Raw genomic sequence first — 21,438 nt, 5'->3', positions numbered from 1 at the left:
GACACTGGCTGTGAATCCCGACTGCCGTTGACATTTTGCTCTGTTGCCGCCTTCCGTTCCGATTCCGAAAAGGATTTATTGATGCTTAAATGCACAGTATACAAAGTGTGAAGCTGTCAACGGCCATCCTAAGCTGAACGCGCCTGCTCTCGTCAGATCGCAGACTGCTACCCAGCTTAGGGCCCGGTAAGTACCAGCATGGGAGACTGGCTGGGAATCCCGGGTGCAGTTGACATTTTGCTCTGTTGCCGCCTTCCGTTCCGTTCCGATTCCGAAAAGGATATATTGATGCTTAAATGCACAATATAAAAATCAAGAAGCTGTCAACGGCCATCCTAAGCTGAACGTGCCTGCTCTCGTCAGATAGCAGACTGCTACCCAGCTTAGGGCCCGGTAAGTACCAGCATGGGAGACTGGCTGGGAATCCCAGGTGTCGTTGACATTTTGCTCTGTTGCCGCCTTCCGTTCCGATTCTGAAAAGGATTTATTGATGCTTAAATGCACAGTATACAAAGTGTGAAGCTGTCAACAGCCATCCTAAGCTGAACGCGCCTGCTCTCGTCAGATCGCAGACTGCTACCCAGCTTAGGGCCTGGTAAGTACCAGCATGGGAGATTGGCTGGGAATCCCGGGTCTAGTTGACATTTTAATCTGTTGCCGCCTTCCGCTTCGATTCGGAATATTATTTATTGATGCTTAAATCCACAATATAAAGGGCGTGAAGCTGTCAACAGCCATCCTAAGCTGAACGCGCCTGCTCTCGTCAGATCGGAGACTGATACCCAGCTTAGGGCCTGGTAAGTACCAGCATGGGAGACTGGCTGGGAATCCCAGGTGTCGTTGACATTTTGCTCTGTTGCCGCCTTACGCTCCGATTCCGAAAAGGATTTATTGATGCTTAAATCCACAGTATACAGGGTGTGAAGATGTCTATGGCCATCCTAAGCTGAATGCGCCTGTTCTCGTCAGATCGCAGACTGCTACCCAGCTTCGGGCCTGGTAAGTTCCAGCATGGGAGACTGGCTGGGAATCCCGGGTGCAGTTGCCATTCTGCTCTGTTTCTGCTCCGATTCCGAAAATTGTTTATTGATGCTTAAATCCACAGTATACAAAGTGTGAAGCTGTCAACGGCCATCCTAAGCTGAACGCGCCTGCTCTCGTCAGATCGCAGACTTTTACCCAGCTTAGGGCCTGGTAAGTACCAGCATGGGAGACTGGCTGGGAATCCCAGGGGCAGTTGACATTTTAATCTGTTGCTGCCTTCCGCTCCGATTCGGAAAAGGATTTATTGATGCTTAAATCCACAATACACAGGGTGTGAAGCTGTCAACGGCCATCCTAAGCCTGAACGTGCCTGCTCTCCTCAGATCGCAGACTACTGTCCGGCAGTTACCAGCATGGGAGACTGGCTGGCAATCCAAGGTGCCATTGACATTTTGCTCTGTTGCCGCCTTCCTCTCCGATTAATAAAAATATTTATTGATGCTTAAATCCACAATATACAAGGCGTGAAGATGTCAACGGCCGTCCTAAGCTGAACGCGCCTGCTCTCGTCAGATCGCAGACTGCTACCCAGCTTAGGGCCCTGTAATTACCGGAATGGGAGACTGGCTGGGAATCCCGGGTGCAGTTGACATTATGCTCTGTTGCTGCCTTCCGTTCCGATTCTGAAAAGGATTTATTGATGCTTAAATTCACAGTATAAAAAGCATTAAGCTGTCAATGGCCATCCTAAGATGAACGCGCCTGCTCTCGTCAGATCGCAGACTGCTACCCAGCTAAGGGCACAGTAAGTACCAGCATGGGAGACTGGCTGGGAATCCCGGGTGCAGTTGACATTTAAATCTGTTGCCGCCTTCCGCTCCGATTCCGAAAAGGATTTATTGATACTTAAATGCACAGTATAAAAAGCATGAAGCTGTCAATGGCCATCCTAAGCTGAACGCGCCTGCTCTCGTCAGATCGCAGACTGCTCTAGCTTAGGGCCCGGTAGGTACTGGCATGGGAGACTGGCTGGGAATCCTGGTTGCCGTTGACATTTTGCTCTATTGCTGCCTTCCGCTCCGATTCCGAAAAGAATTTATTGATGCTTAAATCCACAGTATACAAGGTGTGAAGCTGTCGACGGCCATCCTAAGCTTAACGCGCCTGCTCTCGTCAGATCGCAGACTGGTACAGATCTTAGGGCCCGGTAAGTACCGGCATGGGACACTGGCTGGGAATCCCGGCTGCCGTTGACATTTTGCTCTGTTGCCGCCTTCCGTTCCGATTCCGAAAAGGATTTATTGATGCTTAAATGCACAGTATACAAAGTGTGAAGCTGTCAACGGCCATCCTAAGCTGAACGCGCCTGCTCTCGACAGATCGCAGACTGATACCCAGCTTAGGGCCTGGTAAGTACCAGCATGGGAGACTGGCTGGGAATCCCGGCTGCCGTTGACATTTTGCTCTGTTGCCGCCTTCCGTTCCGATTCCGAAAAGGATTTATTGATGCCTAAATGCACAGTATAAAGGGCGAGAAGCTGTCAACAGCCATCCTAAGCAGAACGCGCCTGCTCTCGTCAGATCGCAGACTGCTACCCAGCTTAGGGCCCAGTAAGTACCAGCATGGGAGACTGGCTGGGAATCCCGGGTGCAGTTGACATTTTGCTCTGTTGCCGCCTTCCGTTCCGATTCCGAAAAGGATATATTGATGCTTAAATGCACAATATAAAAATCAAGAAGCTGTCAACGGCCATCCTAAGCTGAACGCGCCTGCTCTCGTCAGCTCGCAGACTGCTACCCAGCTTAGGGCCCGGTAAGTACCAGCATGGGAGACTGGCTGGGAATCCCAGGTGTCGTTGACATGTTGCTCTGTTGCCGCCTTCCGTTCCGATTCCGAAAAGGATTTATTGATGCTTAAATGCACAGTATACAAAGTGTGAAGCTGTCAACGGCCATCCTAAGCTGAACGCGCCTGCTCTCGTCAGATCGCAGACTGCTACCCAGCTTAGGGCCTGGTAAGTACCAGCATGGGAGACTGGCTGGGAATCCCGGGTGCAGTTGACATTTTAATCTGTTGCCGCCTTCCGCTTCGATTCGGAAAATTATTTATTGATGCTTAAATCCACAATATAAAGGGCGTGAAGCTGTCAACGGCCATCCTAAGCTGAACGCGCCTGCTCTCGTCAGATCGCAGACTGATACCCAGCTTAGGGCCTGGTAAGTACCAGCATGGGAGACTGGCTGGGAATCCCAGGTGTCGTTGACATTTTGCTCTGTTGCCGCCTTACGCTCCGATTCCGAAAAGGATTTATTGATGCTTAAATCCACAGTATACAGGGTGTGAAGATGTCTATGGCCATCCTAAGCTGAATGCGCCTGTTCTCGTCAAATCGCAGACTGCTACCCAGCTTCGGGCCTGGTAAGTACCAGCATGGGAGACTGGCTGGGAATCCTGGGTGCAGTTGCCATTTTGCTCTGTTTCTGCTCCGATTCCGAAAATTGTTTATTGATGCTTAAATCCACAGTATACAAAGTGTGAAGCTGTCAACGGCCATCCTAAGCTGAACGCGCCTGCTCTTGTCAGATCGCAGACTGCTACCCAGCTTAGGGCCTGGTAAGTACCAGCATGGGAGACTGGCTGGGAATCCCAGGTGCAGTTGACATTTTAATCTGTTGCCGCCTTCCGCTCCGATTCGGAAAAGGATTTATTGATGCTTAAATCCACAATACACAGGGTGTGAAGCTGTCAACGGCCATCCTAAGCCTGAACGTGCCTGCTCTCCTCAGATCGCAGACTACTGCCCGGCAGTTACCGGCATGGGAGACTGGCTGGCAATCCAAGGTGCCATTGACATTTTGCTCTGTTGCCGCCTTCCTCTCCGATTAATAAAAATATTTATTGATGCTTAAATTCACAATATACAAGGCGTGAAGATGTCAACGGCCATCCTAAGCTGAACGCGCCTTCTCTCGTCAGATCGCAGACTTCTACCCAGCTTAGGGCCCAGTAAGTACCGGCATGGGAGACTGGCTGGGAATCCCGGGTGCAGTTGACATTTTGCTCTGTTGCCGCCTTCCGTTCCGATTCCGAAAATGATTTATTGATGCTTAAATGCACAGTATAAAAAACATGAAGCTGTCAATGGCCATCCTAAGCTGAACGCGCCTGCTTTCGTCAGATCGCAGACTGCTACCTAGCTTAGGGCCCGGTAAGTACTGGCATGGGAGACTGGCTGGGAATCCCGGTTGCCGTTGACATTTTGCTCTATTGCTGCCTTCCGCTCCGATTCCGAAAATAATTTATTGATGCTTAAATGCACAGTATACAGGGTGTGAAGCTGTCAACGGCCATCCTAAGCTGAACGCGCCTGCTCTCGTCAGATCGCAGACTGATACCCAGCTTAGGGCCTGGTAAGTACCAGCATGGGAGACTGGCTGGGAATCCAGGGTGCAGTTGACATTTTAATCTGTTGCCGCCTTCCGCTTCGATTCGGAAAATTATTTATTGATGCTTAAATCCACAATATAAAGGGCATGAAGCTGTCAACTGCCATCCTAAGCTAAACGCATCTGCTCTCTTCAGATCGCAGACTGCTACCCAGCTTAGGGCCCGGTAAGTACCAGCATGGGAGACTGGCTGGGAGTCCCAGGTGTTGTTGACATTTTGCTCTGTAGCCGCCTTCCGCTCCGATTCCGAAAAGGATTTATTGATGCTTAAATCCACAGTATACAGGGTGTGAAGCCGTCTACGGCTATCCTAAGCTGAATGTGCCTGTTCTTGTCAGATCGCAGACTGCTGCCCGGCAAGTACGGGCATGGGAGACTGGCTGGCAATCCAAGGTGCTATTGACATTTTGCTCTGTTGCCGCCTTCCTCTACGATTCCGAAAAGGATTTATTGATGCTTAAATGCACAGTATAAAAAGCATGAAGCTGTCAATGGCCATCCTAAGCTGAATGCGCCTGCTCTCGTCAGATCGCAGACTGCTACCCAGCTTAGGGCCCGGTAAGTAATGGCATGGGAGACTGGCTGGGAATCCCGGGTGCCGTTGACATTTTGCTCTATTGCTGCCTTCCGCTCCGATTCCGAAAATAATTTATTGATGCTTAAATCCACAGTATACAAGGTGTGAAGCTGTCGACGGCCATCCTAAGCTTAACGCGCCTGCTCTCGTCAGATCGCAGACTGGTACAGATCTTAGGGCCCGGTAAGTACCGGCATGGGACACTGGCTGGGAATCCCGGCTGCCGTTGACATTTTGCTCTGTTGCCGCCTTCCGTTCCGATTCCGAAAAGGATTTATTGATGCCTAAATGCACAGTTTAAAGGGCGAGAAGCTGCCGACGGCCATCCTAAGCTGAACGCGCCTGCTCTCGTCAGATCGCAGACTGCTACCCAGCTTAGGGCCCGGTAAGTACCAGCATGGGAGACTGGCTGGGAATCCCAGGTGTCGTTGACATTTTGCTCTGTTGCCGCCTTCCGCTCCGATTCCGAAAAGGTTTTATTGATGCTTAAATCCACAGTATACAGGGTGTGAAGATGTCTATGGCCATCCTAAGCTGAATGCGCGTGTTCTCGTCAGATCGCAGACAGCCACCCAGCTTCGGGCCTGGAAAGTACCAGCATGGGAGACTGGCTGGGATTCCCGGGTGCAGTTGATATTTTGCTCCGATTCCGAAAATTATTTATTGATGCTTAAATCCACAGTATACAAAGTGTGAAGCTGTCAACGGCCATCCTAAGCTGAACACGCCTGCTCTTGTCAGATCGCAGACTGCTACCCAGCATAGGGCCTGGTAAGTACCAGCATGGGTGACTGGCTGGGAATCCCGGGTGCAGTTGACATTTTAATCTGTTGCCGCCTTCCGCTCCGATTCGGAAAAGGATTTATTGATGCTTAAATCAACAATATACAGGGTGTGAAGCTGTCAACGGCCATCCTAAGCCTGAACGTGCCTGCTCTCCTCAGATCGCAGACTACTGCCCGGCAGTTACCGGCATGGGAGACTGGCTGGCAATCCAAGGTGCCATTGACATTTTGCTCTGTTGCCGCCTTCCTCTCCGATTAATAAAAATATTTATTGATGCTTAAATTCACAATATACAAGGCGTGAAGATGTCAACGGCCATCCTAAGCTGAACGCGCCTGTTCTCGTCAGATCGCAGACTGCTACCCAGCTTAGGGCCCAGTAAGTACCGGCATGGGAGACTGGCTGGGAATCCCGGGTGCAGTTGACATTTTGCTCTGCTGCCGCCTTCCGTTCCGATTCCGAAAAGGATTTATTGATGCTTAAATCCACAATACACAGGGTGTGAAGCTGTCAACGGCCATCCTAAGCCTGAACGTGCCTGCTCTCCTCAGATCGCAGACTACTGCCTGGCAGTTACCGGCATGGGAGACTGGCTGGCAATCCAAGGTGCCATTGACATTTTGCTCTGTTGCCGCCTTCCTCTCCGATTAATAAAAATATTTATTGATGCTTAAATTCACAATATACAAGGCATGAAGATGTCAACGGCCATCCTAAGCTGAACGCGCCTGCTCTCGTCAGATCGCAGACTGCTACCCAGCTTAGGGCCCAGTAAGTACCGGCATGGGAGACTGGCTGGGAATCCCGGGTGCAGTTGACATTATGCTCTGTTGCCGCCTTCCGTTCCGATTCCGAAAAGGATTTATTGATGCTTAAATGCACAGAATACAGGGTGTGAAGCTGTCAACGGCCATCCTAAGCTGAACGTGTCTGCTCTCCTCAGATCGCAGACTGCTGCCCGGCAGATACCGGCGTGGGAGACTGGCTGGCAATCCAAGGTGCCATTGACATTTTGCTCTGTTGCCGCCTTCCTCTCCGATTAATAAAAATATTAATTGATGCTTAAATCCACAGTATACAAAGTGTGAAGCTGTCAACGGCCATCCTAAGCTGGACGCGCCTGCTCTCGTCAGATTGCAGACTGTTACCCAGCTTAGGGCCTGGTAAGTACCAGCATGGGAGACTGGCTGGGAATCCCGGGTGCAGTTGACATTTTAATCTGTTGCCGCCTTCCGCTCTGATTCGGAAAAGGATTTATTGATGCTTAAATGCACAGTATAAAGGTCGTGAAGCTGTCAACGGCCATCCTAAGCTGAACGCGCTTGCTCTCGTCAGAACGCAGACTGCTACCCAGCTTAGGGCCCGGTAAGTATCAGCATGGGAGACTGGCTGGGAATCCCAGGTGTTGTTGACATTTTGCTCTGTAGCAGCCTTCCGCTCCGATTCCGAAAAGGATTTATTGATGCTTAAATCCACAGTATACAGGTTGTGAAGCAGTCTACGGCTATCCTAAGCTGAATGTGCCTGTTCTTGTCAGATCGCAGACTGCTGCCCGGCAAGTACGGGCATGGGAGACTGGCTGGCAATCCAAGGTGCTATTGACATTTTGCTCTGTTGCCGCCTTCCTCTCTGATTCCGAAAAGGATTTATTGATGCTTAAATGCACAGTATAAAAAGCATGAAGCTGTCAATGGCCATCTTAAGCTGAACGCGCCTGCTCTCGTCAGATCGCAGACTGCTACCCAGCTTAGAGCCCGGTAAGTACTGGCGTGGGAGACTGGCTGGGAATCCCGGGTGCAGTTGACATTTTGCTCTGTTGCCGCCTTACGCTCCGATTCCGAAAAGGATTTATTGATGCTTAAATCCACAGTATACAGGGTGTGAAGATGTCTACGGCCATCCTAAGCTGAATGCGCCTGTTCTCGTCAGATCGCAGACTGCTACCCAGCTTCGGGCCTGGTAAGTACCAGCATGGGAGACTGGCTGGGAATCCCGGGTGCAGTTGACAATTTGCTCTGTTTCTGCTCCGATTCCGAAAATTATTTATTGATGCTTAAATCCACAATACACAGGGTGTGAAGCTGTCAACGGCCATCCTAAGCCTGAACATGCCTGCTCTCCTCAGATCGCAGACTGCTGCCCGGCAGTTACCAGCATGGGAGACTGGCTGGCAATTCAAGGTGCCATTGACATTTTGCTCTGTTGCTGCCTTCCTCTCCGATTAATAAAAATATTTATTGATGCTTAAATCCACAATATACAAGGCGTGAAGATGTCAACGGCCATCCTAAGCTGAACGCGCCTGCTCTTGTCAGATCGCAGACTGCTACCCAGCTTAGGGCCCAGTAATTACCGGCATGGGAGACTGGCTGGGAATCCCGGGTGCAGTTGACATTATGCTCTGTTGCCGCCTTCCGTTCCGATTCCGAAAATAATTTATTGATGCTTAAATCCACAGTATACAAGGTGTGAAGCTGTCGACGGCCATCCTAAGCTTAACGCGCCTGCTCTCGTCAGATCGCAGACTGCTACCCAGCTTAGGGCCTGGTAAGTACCAGCATGGGAGACTGGCTGGGAATCCCAGGTGCAGTTGACAATTTAATCTGTTGCCGCCTTCCGCTCCGATTCGGAAAAGGATTTATTGATGCTTAAATCCACAATACACAGGGTGTGAAGCTGTCAACGGCCATCCTAAGCCTGAACGTGCCTGCTCTCCTCAGATCGCAGACCACTGCCCGGCAGTTACCGGCATGGGAGACTGGCTGGCAATCCAAGGTGCCATTGACATTTTGCTCTGTTGCCGCCTTCCTCTCCGATTAATAAAAATATTTATTGATGCTTAAATTCACAATATACAAGGCGTGAAGATGTCAACGGCCATCCTAAGCTGAACGCGCCTGCTCTCGTCAGATCGCAGACTGCTACCCAGCTTAGGGCCCAGTAAGTACCGGCATGGGAGACTGGCTGGGAATCCCGGGTGCAGTTGCCATTTTGCTCTGTTTCTGCTCCGATTCCGAAAATTATTTATTGATGCTTAAATCCACAGTATACAAAGTGTGAAGCTGTCAACGGCCATCCTAAGCTGAACGCGCCTGCTCTCGTCAGATCGCAGACTGCTACCCAGCTTAGGGCCTGGTAAGTACCAGCATGGGAGACTGGCTGTGAATCCCAGGTGCAGTTGACATTTTAATCTGTTGCCGCCTTCCGCTCCGATTCGGAAAAGAATTTATTGATGCTTAAATCCACAATACACAGGGTGTGAAGCTGTCAACGGCCATCCTAAGCCTGAACGTGCCTGCTCTCCTCAGATCGCAGACTACTGCCCAGCAGTTACCGGCATGGGAGACTGGCTGGCAATCCAAGGTGCCATTGACATTTTGCTCTGTTGCCGCCTTCCTCTCCGATTAATAAAAATATTTATTGATGCTTAAATTCACAATATACAAGGCGTGAAGATGTCAACGGCCATCCTAAGCTGAACGCGCCTTCTCTCGTCAGATCGCAGACTGCTACCCAGCTTAGGGCCCAGTAAGTACCGGCATGGGAGACTGGCTGGGAATCCCGGGTGCAGTTGACATTTTGCTCTGTTGCCGCCTTCCTCTACGATTCCGAAAATGATTTATTGATGCTTAAATGCACAGTATAAAAATCATGAAGCTGTCAATGGCCATCCTAAGCTGAACGCGCCTGCTTTCGTGAGTTCGCAGACTGCTACCTAGCTTAGGGCCCGGTAAGTACTGGCATGGGAGACTGGCTGGGAATCCCGGTTGCCGTTGACATTTTGCTCTATTGCTGCCTTCCGCTCCGATTCCGAAAATAATTTATTGATGCTTAAATCCACAGTATACAAGGTGTGAAGCTGTCGACGGCCATCCTAAGCTGAACGCGCCTGCTCTCGTCAGAATGCAGACTGGTACAGATCTTAGGGCCCGGTAAGTACCGGCATGGGACACTGGCTGGGAATCCCGGCTGCCGTTGACATTTTGCTCTGTTGCCGCCTTCCGTTCCGATTCCGAAAAGGATTTATTGATGCTTAAATGCACAGTATACAGGGTGTGAAGCTGTCAACGGCCATCCTAAGCTGAACGCGCCTGCTCTCGTCAGATCGCAGACTGATACCCAGCTTAGGGCCTGGTAAGTACCAGCATAGGAGACTGGCTGGGAATCCAGGGTGCAGTTGACATTTTAATCTGTTGCCGCCTTCCGCTTCGATTCGGAAAATTATTTATTGATGCTTAAATCCACAATATAAAGGGCGTGAAGCTGTCAACTGCCATCCTAAGCTGAACGCGTCTGCTCTCTTCAGATCGCAGACTGCTACCCAGCTTAGGGCCCGGTAAGTACCAGCATGGGAGACTGGCTGGGAGTCCCAGGTGTTGTTGACATTTTGCTCTGTAGCCGCCTTCCGCTCCGATTCCGAAAAGGATTTATTGATGCTTAAATCCACAGTATACAGGGTGTGAAGCCGTCTACGGCTATCCTAAGCTGAATGTGCCTGTTCTTGTCAGATCGCAGACTGCTGCCCGGCAAGTACGGGCATGGGAGACTGGCTGGCAATCCAAGGTGCCATTGACATTTTGCTCTGTTGCCGCCTTCCTCTACGATTCCGAAAAGGATTTATTGATGCTTAAATGCACAGTATAAAAAGCATGAAGCTGTCAATGGCCATCCTAAGCTGAATGCGCCTGCTCTCGTCAGATCGCAGACTGCTACCCAGCTTAGGGCCCGGTAAGTACTGGCATGGGAGACTGGCTGGGAATCCCAGGTGCCGTTGACATTTTGCTCTATTGCTGCCTTCCGCTCCGATTCCGAAAATAATTTATTGATGCTTAAATCCACAGTATACAAGGTGTGAAGCTGTCGACGGCCATCCTAAGCTTAACGCGCCTGCTCTCGTCAGATCGCAGACTGGTACAGATCTTAGGGCCCGGTAAGTATCGGCATGGGACACTGGCTGGGAATCCCGGCTGCCGTTGACATTTTGCTCTGTTGCCGCCTTCCGTTCCGATTCCGAAAAGGATTTATTGATGCCTAAATGCACAGTTTAAAGGGCGAGAAGCTGTCGACGGCCATCCTAAGCTGAACGCGCCTGCTCTCGTCAGATCGCAGACTGCTACCCAGCTTAGGGCCCGGTAAGTACCAGCATGGGAGACTGGCTGGGAATCCCAGGTGTCGTTGACTTTTTGCTCTGTTGCCGCCTTCCGCTCCGATTCCGAAAAGGTTTTATTGATGCTTAAATCCACAGTATACAGGGTGTGAAGATGTCTATGGCCATCCTAAGCTGAATGCGCCTGTTCTCGTCAGATCGCAGACTGCCACCCAGCTTCGGGCCTGGTAAGTACCAGCATGGGAGACTGGCTGGGATTCCCGGGTGCAGTTGACATTTTGCTCCGATTCCGAAAATTATTTATTGATGCTTAAATCCACAGTATACAAAGTGTGAAGCTGTCAACAGCCATCCTAAGCTGAACACGCCTGCTCTCGTCAGATCGCAGACTGCTACCCAGCTTAGGGCCTGGTAAGTACCAGCATGGGTGACTGGCTGGGAATCCCGGGTGCAGTTGACATTTTAATCTGTTGCCGCCTTCCGCTCCGATTCGGAAAAGGATTTATTGATGCTTAAATCAACAATATACAGGGTGTGAAGCTGTCAACGGCCATCCTAAGCCTGAACGTGCCTGCTCTCCTCAGATCGCAGACTGCTGTCCGGCAGTTACCGGCATGGGAGACTGGCTGGCAATCCAAGGTGCCATTGACATTTTGCTCTGTTGCCGCCTTCCTCTCCGATTAATAAAAATATTTATTGATGCTTAAATCCACAATATACAAGGCGTGAAGATGTCAACGGCCATCCTAAGCTGAACGCGCCTGCTCTCGTCAGATCGCAGACTGCTACCCAGCTTAGGGCCCAGTAAGTACCGGCATGGGAGACTGGCTGGGAATCCCGGGTGCAGTTGACATTATGCTCTGTTGCCGCCTTCCGTTCCGATTCCGAAAAGGATTTATTGATGCTTAAATCCACAATACACAGGGTGTGAAGCTGTCAACGGCCATCCTAAGCTGAACGCGCCTGCTCTCGTCAGATCGCAGACTGATACCCAGCTTAGGGCCTGGTAAGTACCAGCATGGTAGACTGGCTGGAATCCCGGGTGCAGTTGACATGTTAATCTGTTGCCGCCTTCCGCTCCGATTCGGAAAAGGATTTATTGATACTTAAATCCACAATATACAGGGTGTGAAGCTGTCAACGGCCATCCTAAGCTGAACGTGTCTGCTCTCCTCAGATCGCAGACTGCTGCCCGGCAGATACCGGCGTGGGAGACTGGCTGGCAATCCAAGGTGCCATTGACATTTTGCTCTGTTGCCGCCTTCCTCTCCGATTAATAAAAATATTAATTGATGCTTAAATCCACAGTATACAAAGTGTGAAGCTGTCAACGGCCATCCTAAGCTGGACGCGCCTGCTCTCGTCAGATTGCAGACTGTTACCCAGCTTAGGGCCTGGTAAGTACCAGCATGGGAGACTGGCTGGGAATCCCGGGTGCAGTTGACATTTTAATCTGTTGCTGCCTTCCGCTCTGATTCGGAAAAGGATTTATTGATGCTTAAATGCACAGTATAAAGGGCGTGAAGCTGTCAACGGCCATCCTAAGCTGAACGCGCTTGCTCTCGTCAGAACGCAGACTGCTACCCAGCTTAGGGCCCGGTAAGTACCAGCATGGGAGACTGGCTGGGAATCCCAGGTGTTGTTGACATTTTGCTCTGTAGCCGCCTTCCGCTCCGATTCCGAAAAGGATTTATTGATGCTTAAATCCACAGTATACAGGTTGTGAAGCCGTCTACGGCTATCCTAAGCTGAATGTGCCTGTTCTTGTCAGATCGCAGACTGCTGCCCGGCAAGTACAGGCATGGGAGACTGGCTGACAATCCAAGGTGCTATTGACATTTTGCTCTGTTGCCGCCTTCCTCTCTGATTCCGAAAAGGATTTATTGATGCTTAAATGCACAGTATAAAAAGCATGAAGCTGTCAATGGCCATCCTAAGCTGAACGCGCCTGCTCTCGTCAGATCGCAGACTGCTACCCAGCTTAGAGCCCGGTAAGTACTGGCATGGGAGACTGGCTGGGAATCCCGGGTGCAGTTGTCATTTTGCTCTGTTGCCGCCTTACGCTCCGATTCCGAAAAGGATTTATTGATGCTTAAATCCACAGTATACAGGGTGTGAAGATGTCTACGGCCATCCTAAGCTGAATGCTCCTGTTCTCGTCAGATCGCAGACTGCTACCCAGCTTCGGGCCTGGTATGTACCAGCATGGGAGACTGGCTGGGAATCCCGGGTGCAGTTGACATTTTGCTCTGTTTCTGCTCCGATTCCGAAAATTATTTATTGATGCTTAAATCCACAATACACAGGGTGTGAAGCTGTCAACGGCCATCCTAAGCCTGAACATGCCTGCTCTCCTCAGATCGCAGACTGCTGCCCGGCAGTTACCAGCATGGGAGACTGGCTGGCAATTCAAAGTGCCATTGACATTTTGCTCTGTTGCCGCCTTCCTCTCCGATTAATAAAAATATTTATTGATGCTTAAATCCACAATATACAAGGCGTGAAGATGTCAACGGCCATCCTAAGCTGAACGCGCCTGCTCTTGTCAGATCGCAGACTGCTACCCAGCTAAGGGCACAGTAAGTACCAGCATGGGAGACTGGCTGGGAATCCCGGGTGCAGTTGACATTTTAATCTGTTGCCGCCTTCCGCTTCGATTCCGAAAAGGATTTATTGATGCTTAAATGCACAGTATAAAAAGCATGAAGCTGTCAATGGCCATCCTAAGCTGAACGCGCCTGCTCTCGTCAGATCGCAGACTGCTCTAGCTTAGGGCCCGGTAGGTACTGGCATGGGAGACTGGCTGGGAATCCCGGTTGCCGTTGACATTTTGCTCTATTGCTGCCTTCCGCTCCGATTCCGAAAATTATTTATTGATGCTTAAATCCACAGTATACAAGGTGTGAAGCTGTCGACGGCCATCCTAAGCTTAACGCGCCTGCTCTCGTCAGATAGCAGACTGCTACCCAGCTTAGGGCCTGGTAAGTACCAGCATGGGAGACTGGCTGGGAATCCCAGGTGCAGTTGACAATTTAATCTGTTGCCGCCTTCCGCTCCGATTCGGAAAAATATTTATTGATGCTTAAATCCACAATACACAGGGTGTGAAGCTGTCAACGGCCATCCTAAGCCTGAACGTGCCTGCTCTCCTCAGATCGCAGACCACTGCCCGGCAGTTACCGGCATGGGAGACTGGCTGGCAATCCAAGGTGCCATTGACATTTTGCTCTGTTGCCGCCTTCCTCTCCGATTAATAAAAATATTTATTGATGATTAAATTCACAATATACAAGGCGTGAAGATGTCAACGGCCATCCTAAGCTGAACGCGCCTGCTCTCGTCAGATCGCAGACTGCTACCCAGCTTAGGGCCCAGTAAGTACCGGCATGGGAGACTGGCTGGGAATCCCGGGTGCAGTTGCCATTTTGCTCTGTTTCTGCTCCGATTCCGAAAATTATTTATTGATGCTTAAATCCACAGTATACAAAGTGTGAAGCTGTCAACGGCCATCCTAAGCTGAACGCTCCTGCTCTCGTCAGATCGCAGACTGCTACCCAGCTTAGGGCCTGGTAAGTACCAGCATGGGAGACTGGCTGGGAATCCCAGGTGCAGTTGACATTTTAATCTGTTGCCGCCTTCCGCTCCGATTCGGAAAAGGATTTATTGATGCTTAAATCCACAATACACAGGGTGTGAAGCTGTCAACGGCCATCCTAAGCCTGAACGTGCCTGCTCTCCTCAGATCGCAGACTACTGCCCGGCAGTTACCGGCATGGGAGACTGGCTGGCAATCCAAGGTGCCATTGACATTTTGCTCTGTTGCCGCCTTCCTCTCCGATTAATAAAAATATTTATTGATGCTTAAATTCACAATATACAAGGCGTGAAGATGTCAACGGCCATCCTAAGCTGAACGCGCCTTCTCTCGTCAGATCGCAGACTGCTACCCAGCTTAGGGCCCAGTAAGTACTGGCATGGGAGACTGGCTGGGAATCCCGGGTGCAGTTGACATTTTGCTCTGTTGCCGCCTTCCGTTCCGATTCCGAAAATGATTTATTAATGCTTAAATGCACAGTATAAAAATCATGAAGCTGTCAATGGCCATCCTAAGCTGAACGCGCCTGCTTTCGTCTGATCGCAGACTGCTACCTAGCTTAGGGCCCGGTAAGTACTGGCATGGGAGACTGGCTGGGAATCCCGGTTGCCGTTGACATTTTGCTCTATTGCTGCCTTCCGCTCCGATTCCGAAAATAATTTATTGATGCTTAAATCCACAGTATACTAGGTGTGAAGCTGTCGACGGCCATCCTAAGCTTAACGCGCCTGCTCTCGTCAGAATGCAGACTGGTACAGATCTTAGGGCCCGGTAAGTACCGGCATGGGACACTGGCTGGGAATCCCGGCTGCCGTTGACATTTTGCTCTGTTGCCGCCATCCGTTCCGATTCCGAAAAGGATTTATTGATGCTTAAATGCACAGTATACAGGGTGTGAAGCTGTCAACGGCCATCCTAAGCTGAACGCGCCTGCTCTCGTCAGATCGCAGACGGATACCCAGCTTAGGGCCTGGTAAGTACCAGCATGGGAGACTGGCTGGGAGTCCCAGGTGTTGTTGACATTTTGCTCTGTAGCCGCCTTCCGCTCCGATTCCGAAAAGGATTTATTGATGCTTAAATCCACAGTATACAGGGTGTGAAGCCGTCTACGGCTATCCTAAGCTGAATGTGTCTGTTCTTGTCAGATCGCAGACTGCTGCCCGGCAAGTACGGGCATGGGAGACTGGCTGGCAATCCAAGGTGCTATTGACATTTTGCTCTGTTGCCGCCTTCCTCTACGATTCCGAAAAGGCTTTATTGATGCTTAAATGCACAGTATAAAAAGCATGAAGCTGTCAATGGCCATCCTAAGCTGAATGCGCCTGCTCTCGTCAGATCGCAGACTGCTACCCAGCTTAGGGCCCGGTAAGTACTGGCATGGGAGCCTGGCTGGGAATCCCGGGTGCCGTTGACATTTTGCTCTATTGCTGCCTTCCGCTCCGATTCCGAAAATAATTTATTGATGCTTAAATCCACAGTATACAAGGTGTGAAGCTGTCGACGGCCATCCTAAGCTTAACGCGCCTGCTCTCGTCAGATCGCAGACTGGTACAGATCTTAGGGCCCAGTAAGTACCGGCATGGGACACTGGCTGGGAATCCCGGCTGCCGTTGACATTTTGCTCTGTTGCCGCCTTCCGTTCCGATTCCGAAAAGGATTTATTGATGCCTAAATGCACAGTTTAAAGGGCGAGAAGCTGTCGACGGCCATCCTAAGCTGAACGCGCCTGCTCTCGTCAGATCGCAGACTGCTACCCAGCTTAGGGCCCGGTAAGTACCAGCATGGGAGACTGGCTGGGAATCCCAGGTGTCGTTGACATTTTGCTCTGTTGCCGCCTTCCGCTCCGATTCCGAAAAGGTTTTATTGATGCTTAAATCCACAGTATACAGGGTGTGAAGATGTCTATGGCCATCCTAAGCTGAATGTGCCTGTTCTCGTCAGATCGCAGACTGCCACCCAGCTTTGGGCCTGGTAAGTACCAGCATGGGTGACTGGCTGGGAATCCCGGGTGCAGTTGACATTTTAATCTGTTGCCGCCTTCCGCTCCGATTCGGAAAAGGATTTATTGATGCTTAAATCAACAATATACAGGGTGTGAAGCTGTCAACGGCCATCCTAAGCCTGAACGTGCCTGCTCTCCTCAGATCACAGACTACTGCCCGGCAGTTACCGGCATGGGAGACTGGCTGGCAATCCAAGGTGCCATTGACATTTTGCTCTGTTGCCGCCTTCCTCTCCGATTAATAAAAATATTTATTGATGCTTAAATTCACAATATACAAGGCGTGAAGATGTCAACGGCCATCCTAAGCTGAACGCGCCTGCTCTCGTCAGATCGCAGACTGCTACCCAGCTTAGGGCCCAGTAAGTACCGGCATGGGAGACTGGCTGGGAATCCCGGGTGCAGTTGACATTTTGCTCTGTTGCCGCCTTCCGTTCCGATTCCGAAAAGGATTTATTGATGCTTAAATCCACAATACACAGGGTGTGAAGCTGTCAACGGCCATCCTAAGCCTGAACGTGCCTGCTCTCCTCAGATCGCAGACTACTGCCTGGCAGTTACCGGCATGGGAGACTGGCTGGCAATCCAAGGTGCCATTGACATTTTGCTCTGTTGCCGCCTTCCTCTCCGATTAATAAAAATATTTATTGATGCTTCAATTCACAATATACAAGGCGTGAAGATGTCAACGGCCATCCTAAGCTGAACGTGCCTGCTCTCGTCAGATCGCAGACTGCTACCCAGCTTAGGGCCCAGTAAGTACCGGCATGGGAGACTGGCTGGGAATCCCGGGTGCAGTTGACATTATGCTCTGTTGCCGCCTTCTGTTCTGATTCCGAAAAGGATTTATTGATGCTTAAATGCACAGTATAAAAAGCATGAAGCTGTCAACGGCCATCCTAAGCTGAACGCGCCTGCTCTCGTCAGATCGCAGACTGCTACCCAGCTTAGGGCCCAGTAAGTACCGGCATGGGAGACTGGCTGGGAATCCCGGGTGCAGTTGACATTATGCTCTGTTGCCGCCTTCCGTTCCGATTCCGAAAAGGATTTATTGATGCTTAAATGCACAGAATACAGGGTGTGAAGCTGTCAACGGCCATCCTAAGCTGAACGCGCCTGCTCTCGTCAGATCGCAGACTGATACCCAGCTTAGGGCCTGGTAAGTACCAGCATGGTAGACTGGCTGGAATCCCGGGTGCAGTTGACATTTTAATCTGTTGCCGCCTTCCGCTCCGATTCGGAAAAGGATTTATTGATGCTTAAATCCACAATATACAGGGTGTGAAGCTGTCAACGGCCATCCTAAGCTGAACGTGTCTGCTCTCCTCAGATCGCAGACTGCTGCCCGGCAGATACCGGCGTGGGAGACTGGCTGGCAATCCAAGGTGCCATTGACATTTTGCTCTGTTGCCGCCTTCCTCTCCGATTAATAAAAATATTAATTGATGCTTAAATCCACAGTATACAAAGTGTGAAGCTGTCAACGGCCATCCTAAGCTGGACGCGCCTGCTCTCGTCAGATTGCAGACTGTTACCCAGCTTAGGGCCTGGTAAGTACCAGCATGGGAGACTGGCTGGGAATCCCGGGTGCAGTTGACATTTTAATCTGTTGCCGCCTTCCGCTCTGATTCGGAAAAGGATTTATTGATGCTTAAATGCACAGTATAAAGGGCGTGAAGCTGTCAACGGCCATCCTAAGCTGAACGCGCTTGCTCTCGTCAGAACGCAGACTGCTACCCAGCTTAGGGCCCGGTAAGTACCAGCATGGGAGACTGGCTGGGAATCCCAGGTGTTGTTGACATTTTGCTCTGTAGCCGCCTTCCGCTCCGATTCCGAAAAGGATTTATTGATGCTTAAATCCACAGTATACAGGTTGTGAAGCCGTCTACGGCTATCCTAAGCTGAATGTGCCTGTTCTTGTCAGATCGCAGACTGCTGCCCGGCAAGTACGGGCATGGGAGACTGGCTGGCAATCCAAGGTGCTATTGACATTTTGCTCTGTTGCCGCCTTCCTCTCTGATTCCGAAAAGGATTTATTGATGCTTAAATCAACAATATACAGGGTGTGAAGCTGTCAACGGCCATCCTAAGCTGAACGCGCCTGCTCTCGTCAGATCGCAGACTGCTACCCAGCTTAGGGCCCAGTAAGTACCGGCATGGGAGACTGGCTGGGAATCCCGGGTGCAGTTGACATTATGCTCTGTTGCCGCCTTCCGTTCCGATTCCGAAAAGGATTTATTGATGCTTAAATGCACAGTATAAATAGCATGAAGCTGTCAATGGCCATCCTAAGCTGAACGCGCCTGCTCTCGTCATATCGCAGACTGCTACCCAGCTTAGGGCCCAGTAAGTACCGGCATGGGAGACTGGCTGGGAATCCCGGGTGCAGTTGACATCTTGCTCTGTTGCCGCCTTCCCTTCCGATTCCGAAAAGGATTTATTGATGCTTAAATGCACAGTATAAAAATCATGAAGCTGTCAATGGCCATCCTAAGCTTAACGCGCCTGCTCTCGTCAGATCGCAGACTGGTACAGATCTTAGGGCCCGGTAATTACCGGCATGGGACACTGGCTGGGAATCCCGGCTGCCGTTGACATTTTGCTCTGTTGCCGCCTTCCGTTCCGATTCTGAAAAGGATTTATTGATGCTTAAATGCACAGTATAAAGGGCGAGAAGCTGTCAACGGCCATCCTAAGCTGAACGCGCCTGCTCTCGTCAGATCGCAGACTGCTACCCAGCTTAGGGCCCGGTAAGTACCAGCATGGGAGACTGGCTGGGAATCCCAGGTGTCGTTGACATTTTGCTCTGTTGCCGCCTTACGCTCCGATTCCGAAAAGGATTTATTGATGCTTAAATCCACAGTATACAGGGTGTGCAGATGTCTACGGCCATCCTAAGCTGAATGCGCCTGTTCTCGTCAGATCGCAGACTGCTACCCAGCTTCGGGCCTGGTAAGTACCAGCATGGGAGACTGGCTGGGAATCCCGAGTGCAGTTGACATTTTGCTCCGATTCCGAAAATAATTTATTGATGCTTAAATCCACAGTATACAAAGTGTGAAGCTGTCAACAGCCATCCTAAGCTGAACGTGCCTGCTCTCGTCAGATTGCAGACTGCTACCCAGCTTAGGGCCTGGTAAGTACCAGCATGGGAGACTGGCTGGAATCCTGGGTGCAGTTGACATTTTAATCTGTTGCCGCCATCCGCTCCGATTCGGAAAAGGATTTATTGATGCTTAAATCCACAATATACAACACGTAAAGATGTCAACGGCCATCCTAAGCTGAACGCGCCTGCTCTCGTCAGATTGCAGACTGCTACCCAGTTTAGGGCCCAGTAAGTACCGGCATGGGAGACTGGCTGGGAATCCCGGGTGCAGTTGACATTTTGCTCTGTTGCCGCCTTCCTCTCCGATTCCGAAAAGGATTTATTGGTGCTTAAATGCGCAGTATAAAAATCATGAAGCTGTCAATGGCCATCCTAAGCTGAACGCGCCTGCTCTCGTCACATCGCAGACTGCTACCCAGCTTAGGGCCTGGTAAGTACTGGCATGGGAGACTGGCTGGGAATCCCGGTTGCCGTTGACATTTTGCTCTGTTGCCGCCTTCCGTTCCGATTCCGAAAAGGATTTATTGATGCTTAAATGCACAGTATACAAAGTGTGAAGCTGTCAACGGCCATCCTAAGCTGAACGCGCCTGCGCTCGTCAGATCGCAGACTGCTACCCAGCTTAGGGCCTGGTAAGTACCAGCATGGGAGACTGGCTGGGAATCCCGGGTGCAGTTGACATTTTAATCTGTTGCTGCCTTCCGCTCCGATTCGGAAAAGGATTTATTGATGCTTAAATGCACAGTATAAAGGGCGTGAAGCTGTCAACGGCCATCCTAAGCTGAACGCGCCTGCTCTCGTCAGATCGCAGACTGCTACCCAGCTTAGGGCCCGGTAAGTACCAGCATGGGAGACTGGCTGGCAATCCCAGGTGTTGTTGACATTTTGCTCTGTAGCCGCCTTCCGCTCCGATTCCGAAAAGGATTTTTTGATGCTTAAATCCACAGTATACAGGGTGTGAAGCCGTCTACGGCTGTCCTAAGCTGAATGTGCCTGTTCTTGTCAGATCGCAGACTGCTGCCCGGCAAGTACTAACATGGGAGACTGGCTGGGAATCCCGGGTGCAGTTGACATTTTGCTCTGTTGCCGCCTTCCGTTCCGATTCCGAAAAGGATTTATTGATGCTTAAATGCACAGTATAAAAATCATGAAGCTGTCAATGGCCATCCTAAGCTGAACGCGCCTGCTCTCGTCAGATCGCAGACTGCTACCCAGCTTAGGGCCTGGTAAGTACTGGCATGGGACACTGGCTGGGAATCCCGGCTGCCGTTGACATTTTGCTCTTTTGCCGCCTTCCGCTCCGATTCCGAAAAGGATTTATTGATGCCTGAATGCACAGTATAAAGGGCGAGAAGCTGTCAACGGCCATCCTAAGCTGAACGCGCCTGCTCTCGTCAGATCGCAGACTGCTACCCAGCTTAGGGCCCGGTAAGTACCAGCATGGGAGACTGGCTGGGAATCCCAGGTGTCGTTGACATTTTGCTATGTTGCCGCCTTTCGCTCCGATTCCGAAAAAGGATTTATTGATGCTTAAATCCACAGTATACAGGGTGTGAAGATGTCTACGGCCATCCTAAGCTGAATGCGCCTGTTCTCGTCAGATCGCAGACTGCTACCCAGCTTAGGGCCCGGTAAGTACCAGCTTGGGAGACTGGCTGGGAATCCCAGGTGTTGTTGACATTTTGCTCTGTAGCCGCCTTCCGCTTCGATTCCGAAAAGGATTTATTGATGCTTAAATCCACAGTATACAGGGTGTGAAGCCGTCTACGGCTATCCTAAGCTGAATGTGCCTGTTCTTGTCAGATCGCAGACTGCTGCCCGGCAAGTACGG

The 21,438-nt window shown here is 50.6% G+C and overlaps 15 pseudogenes; all 15 read left to right on the top strand.

Annotated features, from left to right (window-relative positions):
• Positions 1-115: 115 nt before the first annotated feature.
• On the top strand, positions 116-235 carry LOC130303927 (5S ribosomal RNA; annotated as a pseudogene).
• Positions 236-2,726: 2,491 nt separating this feature from the next.
• Positions 2,727-2,846, top strand: LOC130303928 (5S ribosomal RNA; annotated as a pseudogene).
• Positions 2,847-2,928: 82 nt separating this feature from the next.
• LOC130303904 (5S ribosomal RNA) lies at positions 2,929-3,048 on the top strand (annotated as a pseudogene).
• An 82-nt stretch (positions 3,049-3,130) lies between these two features.
• Positions 3,131-3,250, top strand: LOC130303977 (5S ribosomal RNA; annotated as a pseudogene).
• A 7,201-nt stretch (positions 3,251-10,451) lies between these two features.
• On the top strand, positions 10,452-10,571 carry LOC130303929 (5S ribosomal RNA; annotated as a pseudogene).
• A 284-nt stretch (positions 10,572-10,855) lies between these two features.
• Positions 10,856-10,975, top strand: LOC130303957 (5S ribosomal RNA; annotated as a pseudogene).
• Positions 10,976-11,241: 266 nt separating this feature from the next.
• LOC130303913 (5S ribosomal RNA) lies at positions 11,242-11,361 on the top strand (annotated as a pseudogene).
• Positions 11,362-12,429: 1,068 nt separating this feature from the next.
• Positions 12,430-12,549, top strand: LOC130303981 (5S ribosomal RNA; annotated as a pseudogene).
• A 1,850-nt stretch (positions 12,550-14,399) lies between these two features.
• On the top strand, positions 14,400-14,519 carry LOC130303883 (5S ribosomal RNA; annotated as a pseudogene).
• Positions 14,520-15,398: 879 nt separating this feature from the next.
• On the top strand, positions 15,399-15,518 carry LOC130303919 (5S ribosomal RNA; annotated as a pseudogene).
• A 272-nt stretch (positions 15,519-15,790) lies between these two features.
• LOC130303901 (5S ribosomal RNA) lies at positions 15,791-15,910 on the top strand (annotated as a pseudogene).
• Positions 15,911-16,194: 284 nt separating this feature from the next.
• Positions 16,195-16,314, top strand: LOC130303975 (5S ribosomal RNA; annotated as a pseudogene).
• A 1,865-nt stretch (positions 16,315-18,179) lies between these two features.
• LOC130303980 (5S ribosomal RNA) lies at positions 18,180-18,299 on the top strand (annotated as a pseudogene).
• Positions 18,300-19,177: 878 nt separating this feature from the next.
• LOC130303948 (5S ribosomal RNA) lies at positions 19,178-19,297 on the top strand (annotated as a pseudogene).
• A 1,667-nt stretch (positions 19,298-20,964) lies between these two features.
• Positions 20,965-21,084, top strand: LOC130303947 (5S ribosomal RNA; annotated as a pseudogene).
• Positions 21,085-21,438: the final 354 nt, after the last annotated feature.

Source organism: Hyla sarda, unplaced genomic scaffold (genome assembly GCF_029499605.1).
Source record: "Hyla sarda isolate aHylSar1 unplaced genomic scaffold, aHylSar1.hap1 scaffold_1251, whole genome shotgun sequence".
Classification (NCBI taxonomy): domain Eukaryota; kingdom Metazoa; phylum Chordata; class Amphibia; order Anura; family Hylidae; genus Hyla; species Hyla sarda.
This window is presented reverse-complemented; position numbering and strand designations above follow the sequence as displayed.